Genomic DNA, 10,000 nt, shown 5'->3' with positions numbered 1-10,000 from the left:
GTGTGGTTCCCCAGAATTGGACACAATACTCCAGCTGGGGTCGAACTAGTCGTTTATTTAGGTTTGGCAAAACTTCCTGGTTTGTGTACTCTGTGCCTCTATTTATAATGCCCAGGATCGCATCTTCTTTATTAACTGCTTTATTAACCTGTCCTGCCACCGAGGAAATCTCTGCTCTGCTCAACTCTGTGGCAGGGTGGGGCTTGAAGCCCCGATTCTCACAGAGACAGTCCAAACGTATTCAGACCGCACCAGAATGGCTGAGTGGTTAAGGTGTTGGACTTCAGATCCGATGGGTTTATACCCACGTTGGTTCGAACCCCACTCCAGGTAACTCTTTAATTTAAGACGCATTTCCTTTCATCCTGTTCAGTGACACTCGTTTGTCATCTGCAGAATCTCCATCAAACAAACAATGAGATTATTATAGATACGGAAAGAAAGATTTCATATTTATATATCATTCTTAGAGTGCTATTTTTGAATCTGCATTGTCGCTCACTCTCAACTAACAAAGAGAAGTAATCGTAAAATGTTTTTATATTTTTCAGTCTCCACCTCTGTCTCACTATCTGTCACTCTGTCTCCCTCTCATTCTCTCACTCTCTTTCTGTCTCTCTCTGTTACACATTTGTCATACACCTCCTTTTCGTCTCTCTCTCTCTGTCTGTCTTCTGTCTGTCTGTCTCTCTGTCTTTCTCTATATCTTTCTCTGTCTGTGTCTCTGTCTTTATCTGTCTGTCTCTCTGTCTTTCTCTGTCTGTCTCTCTCTCTCTGTATGTCTCTCTGTCTTTCTCTTTGGAAACTGTTGGATGGGGTGCAGGGCGATCTCCACATGTCTTACAGGATATATATCAAACCATTCAGCTATGTTTCGAACACATTGCTTGCTGAAGGCAGCAGGACAGGTAGATAAGGTGGTTAAAAAGGCATATGGGATACTTGCCTTCATTAGCCGAGGCATAGAATATAAGAGCACGGAGGTTATGATGGAGCTGTACAAAGCGCTAGTTAGGCCACAGCTGGAATACTGTGTGCAGTTCTGGTCGCCACACTATAGGAGGGATGTGATTGCATTGGAGAGGGTGCAGAGGAGATTCACCAGGGTGTTACCTGGGCTGGAGCGCTTCAGCTATGAAGAGAGACTGGACAGGCTGGGGTTGTTTTCCTTAGAGCAGAGAAGGCTGAGGGGGGACCTGATTGAGCTGTACAAAATTATGAGGGGCATAGATAGGGTAGATAGTAAGGAACTTTTCCCCTTAGTAGAGGGGTCAATAACCACAGGGCGCATAGTTTCAAGGTAAGGGGCAGGAGGTTTAGAGGGGATTTGAGGAAAAACTTTTTCACCCAGAGGGTGGTTGGAATCTGGAACTCACTGCCTGAAAGGATGGTAGAGGCAGGAACCCTCACAACATTCAAGAAGCATTTAGATGAGCACTTGAAATGCCATCGCATACAAGGCTAGGGACCGAGTGCTGGGAAATGGGATTAGAATAGACAGAGCTTGATGGCCGGTGCAGACACGATGGGCCGAAGGGCCTCTTTCTGTGCTGTATAACTCTGACTCTATGGGCACTGATTTGGGAGGCGACAACATGTTCAAGCACCGGAGAGGAAAGTGAGGTTGGAGATGTGGCGGTGGTTTGCAAGGACAGAGGTGCCAAGGTTGGGTCTTTTGAAGTGCGGGATCGGACTCAAAGGCCCGAGTGAGTCAGAGAAGGGAGAGATGAAATTCGCTGTAATATCAGTGAAGTTAATTTTGAGAAGGTGGGAAACTGTGGGTAACTTTTATCAGTAGATTTTTTTCCTGCCCGTCTCTTTGCCAATCACCATAAATCTGTGTCCTCTAGTTATCGACCCTCCTGGTGCACACTTATGGTCGTACGCTCTGTCTCCTCCTGTCACACTCTGGTTATCATTACCCCTATCGCTACCCTGCACTATTGCCTTCTCCTTTCTCTTTGCCTTTCTAATTCCCTCTTCCCTCCTCCCCCGACTCTTTAGTTTAAAGCCCTGTTTATAAATCCCAGGACCCCATATGCTTTATTGAATGATTTGTTCACCTGTCCTGCCACATTAAGAAGCTCTGATCTGATCTGCTCAACTTACTGGCAGAGTGGGGCTTGAATCCCAGAATCACAAAGAGACCGTCTCCTAGCAACACCAGCACCAGGATGGCCGAGTGTTTAAGGTGTGAGACTTAAGGTCCAATCGGTTTATACCCGTTTATATCAATGTCCTTTCACCCTGCTCAGTGACACTCGTTTGTCATCTGCTGAATCTCCATCAAACAAATAATGAGATGTTTATAGATATGGGAAGTATATAAGGAGCAGGAGTCGGCCATTTGGCCCTTCGAGCCTGCTCCGCCATTCAGTAAGATCATGGCTGATATTCTACCTCATCTCCAATTTCCTGCACTATCCCCAGATCCCTTGAAAGAAAGATTCCATATTTATATGTAATTCTTGTTATGCTATTTTGGAAGCTGCATTTTTCTCCAACTCCCTCTGTCACTCTCAACTAACAAAGAGCTGGAATTGTGGAATGTATTTGTACCTTTCGGTATCTACCTCACTCTCTGTCTCACCATCTGTCTCTTTGTTTGTCTGTCTCTCTCTCTGTCACACATTTGTCTTCAGCCTCCTTGTGTCTCTCTCTGTCTTCCTCTCTCAGTCTCTCTCTCTCTGTCTCTCTCTGTCTTCCTCTCTCAGCCTCTCTCTCTCTCTGTGTCTCTCTGTCTTCCTCTCTCACTCTCTCTCTGTCTCTCTCTCTCTCCCTCTGTCTTCCTCGCTCAGTCTCTCTGTCTCTGTCTCTGTGTCTCTCTCTGTCTTCCTCTCTCACTCTCTCTGTCTTCCTCGCTCATTCTCTCAGTCTCTGTGTCTCTCTCTGTCTTCCTCTCTCTCGCTCTGTCTCTCTCTCTGTCTAGGTGTCTCTCTCTGTCCGACTATCTGTCTCTGTCTTCCTCTGCCTCTCTCTCTCTCTTTCTCACTTTGTCCAGTGCACACTGTATGTGCACAGCTCGATTTCTGTTGTGACAGTCTCTGTACATGCCAGTCCTCGTTAGTATAGTGGTGAGTATCCCCCTTTGTCATGCTGGATTCCGGGATTCAATTCCCCGATGGGGAGGCAGCATTTTTAACATCTCGAATTTTATACCGTTGGGCAGGTGATTAAAATCCTCCTTGGCAAAGTAGTAGAGAAAAATAATCTAAAATAATTTTAAAAGATTTACTCTCATTTGAAGAACTGTATAAGAACTTCCTGCACCAGTTCCTCGTTAGTAAGGAGCTCTCTCTCTGTTTCCCTGTCCCTTTTGTGTGGGGCGTGGAGGAGGGCAGAGTGACAGAGAGAATGTATGTGTCTGTCAATGTGTGTGTCTGTCTATCTGTGTATGCGTGTGTCTGTATGTGAATCTGTCTGTGTATGTCTTTGAACCTGTGTGTGTGTGTTTGAGTCTTTGTCTCAAACACTGCATAACTATTTCCTCTACCAGGTCCTTGATAGTATAGTGGTGAGGATTCAATTCCCCGACAGGTTCTCTCTCTCTCTCTCTCATATTTAACTATAATTTTTAAAGTGCTATTTTGGCATCTGCTAAATCTGCATTTTCTCAAGTTTCACTATTGACTAACAAGGAGAAAGAGAATTCAGTCTCTACCCCTCTCTATCACACTATCTGTCTCTCTGTATCCCTCTCATTCACTCTCTCTCTCTCTCTTTCTGTCTCTCTGTTACACATTTGTCATAAGCCTCCTTCTCTGTCTCTCTCTCTCTGTATCTATCATTGTCTCTCTCATTCTCTCTCTGTCTGTCTCTCTGTCTTTCTCTCTCTGTCTCACTATTTGTCCCTTTCTCTGTTTGTCCCGTCTCTCTCTCTCTTTCTCACTCAGCCCAGTACTGTTCACAGCTCCATTCTTGCTCTGACAGATTTTGTATCCGTCAGTTCCTCGTTAGTATAGTGGTGAGTATCCCCGCCTGTCACGCGGGAGACCGGGGTTCAATTCCCCGACGGGGAGAATGGTTTTATAATTCAAAATTTTAAACCTTTGGCCAACTCCTTAAAACCTCCTTGGGAAAGTAGTATAGAAAAAACATCAACTAAAATAATTTTAAAAGATTTACTGTCATAACAACTTCCTGCACCAGTTCGTCATTAGTACAGAGCGCTCTGTTTCTCTCTCTGTCTCATTCACTGTTCCTCTGTCTCTCTTTCAATTCAAATCGCTTTATTGGCATGACAAGTTACTTCTTATGTTGCCAAAGCATCGGAAAACATTCATGTTTGTTCACAAAAATACAGATCTATCCATACTGTCTGTGTCTCTCTCTTCCCACTCCTTGCTCACTCCTCCTTCTGGGGCTGGTGAATGAGCCCAGGTCTGTCCACAGCACCATTGTTGCTTTGAGCTTCTGCAGAGAACGCCCAGCAGTGACTTTCATCAATTCAGTGAACTGTTGCGCGGCTGACAGAGGTTCAATTCTGTGATGGGGAGAAATTAGTCTTTACGGTGTAAAATAATTGTTATATTTCTTGGCGTGACTTAATGTTAAAAAGCGAGGGAGGAACATGGAAGAGTGAAATAAATGCTAGAGGAGATTGTCTCTCTGAGAATTTTCTGGAGCGGCGACTGTTCAGGGACTGAGTGCTGTTTTGCTCCAGAGCGATGGATGATTGCAATTTTATCTGAGCAACATTTAAAATCTCACAGACTCAGTAGTCGTGGCCGAGTGGTTAAGGCGATGGGCTAGAAATCCATTGGAGTCTCCCCGCAAAAGTTCGAATCCTACCGATTGCGATTCCAGCATTTTTCTTTTTAAAATATAACCAAATTCCTGGAGAAATAATCCTGAATGAGACGATATTAAATCCCACAACTTTGAACACCTCGAGATTTTTCTCGTTTTCATTGATCTGCAAGTGTTCACGAAATTTACGGTCAGAAATAGAACAAAAATTACTGACAGTGTTTCTCTCTACCTGTCTGTCTCTCTCGATGTCTAAGTCACTCGATGTGTGTGTCTGTCTGTGCACATGTGTGTCTGTCTGTGTGTGTCTGCCGGTCACTCGGGTTACAAGCGGGGATACTTTCCTCAGCCTTCACCTCCTTTCTGAAGTGTGGTTCCCCAGAATTGGACACAATACTCCAGCTGGGGTCGAACTAGTCGTTTATTTAGGTTTGGCAAAACTTCCTGGTTTGTGTACTCTGTGCCTCTATTTATGATGCCCAGGCTCGCATCTTCGTTATTAACTGCTTTGTTAACCTGTCCTGCCACCGAGGAAATCTCTGCTCTGCTCAACTCTGTGGCAGGGTGGGGCTTGAAGCCCCGATTCTCACAGAGACAATCCACACGTATTCAGACAGCACCAGAATGGCTGAGTGTTTAAAGTGTTAGACTTAAGATCCGATGGGTTTATACCCACGTTGGTTCAAACCCCACTCCAGGTGACTCTTTAATTTATAGACCCATTTCCTTTCATCTTGCTCAGTGACACTCGTTTGTCATCTGCAGAATCTCCATCAAACAAACAATGAGATTTTTATATATACGGAAAGAAAGATTTCATATTTATATGTCATTCTTAGAGTGCTATTTTGGCATCTGCTGAATCTGCATTTTCGCTCACTCTCAACTAACAAAGAGAAGTAATCGTAAAATGTTTTTATATTTTTCAGTCTCCACCTCTGTCTCACTATCTGTCACTCTGTCTCCCTCTCATTCTCTCACTCTCTTTCTGTCTCTCTCTGTTACACATTTGTCATATGCCTCCGTTTCTCTCTCTCTCTGTCCTTCCCTTGTTGCTCACTCCTTCCTCTGGGGCTGGTGAATGAGCCCAGGTCTATTCACAGCGCCATTCTTGCTCTGCGATTCTGCACAGTAATGCCATCCATCAGTTCCTCGTCAGATATAGTGAACTATCCGCAACTGCTACTCCCGAGGTCGGCTTTCAATTCCGCGACGGAGTGGAAGCATTTTTAAGATGTCAAACTATATTTATATTCCCTGGTGTAGCTTTATGTTAAAAAGCTACAGCGATAAACAGAAGAGTAAAAAACATGTGAGAGGAGATTGTCTCTTTGAGAATTTTCTTGAGCGGAGATTGTTCAGGGACTGAGAGCTGTTTTGCTTCAGAGCGATGGATGATTGCGATTTTATCTGAGCAACATTTAAAATCTTAAAGACCTAGTAGTCGTGGCCGAGTGGTTAAGGCGATGGGCTAGAAACCCGTTGGGTGTTTCCATGCACAGATTCGAATCCTGCCGACGATGGTTCCAGCACTACTCATTTTTTAATGTAACCAAATTCCTGGGGAACTAATCCTGAGTTGGGCGGAATTAAATCCAACACCTCGAAGTTTTTCACTTTTTCATTGTGCAAGTATGCACGAAATATACGGTCGCTAATAGAACAATAATCAGACAAATCAGGGTATAAACTAATTTGGCAGCGGTCCATACCTTCCTGATATATATACCCTCGCATTTCTGGTATCATCCTTGTAAATCCTCTGTGTGTCTGTCTCTGTGTGTGTCTCTGTGTCGGTCTGTGTGTCTCGCCATGTGTGTGTGTCTACCTGTGTGTCTCTCTGTGTTGGTCTGTGTGTGTCTCTCTGTGTCGGTCTGTGTTTCTCTCTGTGTCTGTGTGTCGGTCTGTGTGCCTCTCTGTGTCGGTCTGTGTGTCTCTCTGTGTCTGTTTGTTTATGTGTGTGTCGGTCTGTGTGTCTCTCTCTGCTCTGCTCAACTCTGTGGCAGATTGGTGCTTCAAGGCCCGATTCTCTCAGAGCCAGCGTGCAAATGATACCAACACCAGGATGGCCGAGTGGTTAAGGCATTGGACTTAAAATCCATATGGGTTTATATCCACGTGGTTTCAAGCCCCACTACTGGTAACTCTTTAATTTAAGATCCATTTCCTTTCATCTTGCTCAGTGATACTCATTTGTCATCAGTTGATTCTCCAACAAACTATGAGATATTTATAGAGATGGAAAGAAAGATCTCATATGTAATTCTTCAAGTCCTATTTTGGCATCTGCTGAATCTGCATTTTTCCCTCACTCTCTCTGTCACTCTCAACTAACAAAGAGAAGGGATCGTGAAATGTTTTTACATCTTTCAGTCCCCACCTCTCTCTGTCTCACTATCAGTGTCCCTCTCATTCTCTCACTCTCCTTTTCTCTCTCTCTCTGTTTCTCTCTGTCTCTCTCTCTGTCTGTCTCTCTGTCTGTCTCTCTCCTTGTCTATCTCTCACTGTATGGCTATCTGTCTGTTTCTTTCTGTCTCTCTCTCTGTATGGCTCTCTGTCTTTCTCTGTCTGTTTCTCTCCGTCTGTCTGTCTCTGTCTGTCTGTGTGTCTCTCTGTCTGTCTCTCTCTTTGTCTGTCTCTCTCTCTATCTCTCTCTGTATGGCTCTCTGTCGTTTTCTCTCTCTGTCTGTTTCTCTCTGTGTGTCTCTCTCTGTCTTTCTCTGACTGTCTCTCTGTCTGTCTCTCTTTGTCCCTGTCTTTCTCATTTGTCAAGTTCTGTTCACAGCTCGATTCTAGCAGCAGCCAGTATATCAGTTCCTCATTAGCATAGTGGTGAGTATCCCCGCCTGTCACAGTGGAGACCGGGATTCAATTTCCCGATGGGGAGGGCGATTTCAACATCACAAATTTTAAACCTTTGAGCAACTTCTTAAAAACCTTCTTGGAAAAGTAAAACAGAAAAAAAGCCAACCAAAATAATTTTAAAAGATTTACTGGCACATGAAGAACTGTATAACAACTTCCTGCACCAGTTCCTCGTTAGTATAGAGCTCTCTCTCTCTCTCTGTTTCCCTCTCCCTTTTGTGTGGGGCGCGGAGGAGGGAGAGAGTGACAGAGAGAAAGAGATTAACAGGGTTACGGACAAAAAGCGGGGGGTGGGACTGTGCACGACTGCTCTTTCACAGAGACAGCACAGGCACGGCGGGCCGAATGGCCTCCTTCTGTGCTGTAAGTTTCTATGAATCCATGACACTCAGAAAAGCTTATTAAATATGTGACATACACATAAACATAGAGAGCAGGCACACATGTCTGTGTGTGTGTGTTCGAGTCTTTGTCTCAAGCAGTGTATAACTACTTCCTCTACCAGGTCATTGACAGTATAGTGGTGAGGATTCAATTCCCCGACAGGTTCTCTGTCTCTCTCTGTCTCACATTTAACTATAATTCTTAAAGTGCTATTTTGGCATCTGCTGAATCTGCATTTTCTCAAGTGTCACTATTGACTAACAAGGAGAAAGAGAATTCGGACTCTACCCCTCTCTGTCACACTATCTGGTCTCTCTGTCTCCCTCTCATTCTCTCTCTTTGTCTCTCTCACTCTCTCTTTCTGTCTATGTAACACATTTGTCATAAGCCTCCTTTTTTGTCTCTCTCTCTCTGTATCTATCATTGTCTCTCTCTTTATCTCTCTGAATATCTCTCTGTCTTTCTCTCTCTGTCTCTCTGTCTCACTATTTGTCCCTTTCTCTGTTTGTCCCGTCTCTCTCTCTCTTTCTCACTCAGCCCAGTACTGTTCACAGCTCCATTCTTGCTCTGACAGATTTTGTATCCGTCAGTTCCTCGTTAGTATAGTGGTGAGTATCCCCGCCTGTCACGCGGGAGACCGGGTTTCAATTCCCCGACGGGGTGGAAGATTTTATAATTCAAAATTTTAAACCTTTGGCCAACTCCTTAAAACCTCCTTGGGAAAGTAGAATAGAAAAAACATCAACTAAAATAATTTTAAAAGATTTACTGTCATAACAACTTCCTGCACCAGTTCGTCGTTAGTATAGAGCTCTCTCTCTCTGGTTTCCTCTCTGTCTCATTCACTGTTCCCCAGTCTCTCTCTCTCTGTCTCATTCACTGTTCCCCAGTCTCTCTCTCTGTTTCCGTCTCAGTCTCTCTCTGTGTGCCTCTCTCCGTGTCTCTTTCGCTCTTTGGTTCCCTCTCCTTGCTCACTCCTCCCTCTGGGGCTGGTGAATGAGCCCAGGTCTGTTCACAGCACCATTCTTGCTCTGAGTTTCTGCAGAGAACGCCCAGCAGTGACTTTCGTCAATTCCTCATCAATTCAGTGCACAATCGCCGCCTGTTGCACGGCTGACAGAGGTTCAATTCTGTGATGGGGAGAAATTAGTCTTTCCAGTGTAAAATAATTGTTATATTTCTTGGCGTAACTTAATGTTAAAAAGCGAGGGAGGAACATGGAAGAGTGAAACAATGCGAGGGGAGATTGTCTCTTTGGGAATTTTCTTGAGCGGAGACTGTTCAGGGACTGAGTGCTGTTTTGCTCCAGAGCGATGGATGATTGCGATTTTATCTGAGCAACATTTAACACTTCACAACCCAGTAGTCGTGGCCGAGTGGTTAAGGCGATGGAGTGGAAAGCCATTGGGGTCTCCCCGCGCAGGTTCGAATCCTGCCGGCTACGATTCCAGCATTTTTCATCCCATTTCATTTCAAAATGTAAACAAATCTCTGGAGAACTGATCCTCAGTTAGGCGGTTTTAAACCCCACAACTTTCAACACCTCGAGACTTTTCTCGTTTTCATTGATCTGCAAGTATTCACCAAATATACGGTCAGAAATAGAACAAAAATCAGACAAATTAGCGACAGTGTTTCTCTCTACCTGTCTGTCTCTCTCGATGTCTGAGTCACTCTATGTGTCTGTCTGTGTACATGTGTGGCTTTCTGTTTCTGTCTGTGTGTGTCTGCCGGTCACTCGGGTAACAAGCGGGGATACTTTCCTCAGCCTTCATCTCCTTCCTAAAGTGTGGTTCCCCAGAATTGGACACAATACTCCAGCTGGGGCCGAACTAGTGTTTTATTTTGGTTTACCGTAACTTCCTGGCTTGTGTACTCTGTGCCTCCATTTATAAACCCCAGGATCACATCTGCTTTATTAACTGCTTTGTTAACCTGTCCTGCCACCGAGGGAATCTCTGCTCTGCTCAACTCTGTGGCAAGGTGGGGCTTGAAGACCTGA

General features: G+C 44.6%; 2 non-coding genes across 2 annotated transcripts; both read left to right on the top strand.

Moving 5' to 3' along the window:
- The first annotated feature begins 3,947 nt into the window (after positions 1–3,947).
- Positions 3,948–4,019, top strand: trnad-guc (transfer RNA aspartic acid (anticodon GUC)). Its single transcript has one exon. It is a non-coding gene; the product is annotated as a tRNA-Asp (tRNA).
- Positions 4,020–9,360: 5,341 nt separating this feature from the next.
- Positions 9,361–9,442, top strand: trnas-gga (transfer RNA serine (anticodon GGA)). Its single transcript has one exon. It is a non-coding gene; the product is annotated as a tRNA-Ser (tRNA).
- The last annotated feature ends 558 nt before the right edge of the window (positions 9,443–10,000 follow it).

This window comes from Somniosus microcephalus, chromosome 4 (genome assembly GCF_052327205.1).
Source record: "Somniosus microcephalus isolate GS21.2 chromosome 4, FLI_Smic_1.0, whole genome shotgun sequence".
Lineage (NCBI taxonomy): Eukaryota > Metazoa > Chordata > Chondrichthyes > Squaliformes > Somniosidae > Somniosus > Somniosus microcephalus.
The sequence above is the reverse complement of the archived record's forward strand: the minus strand, read 5'-3'. Positions and strand labels throughout refer to the sequence as shown.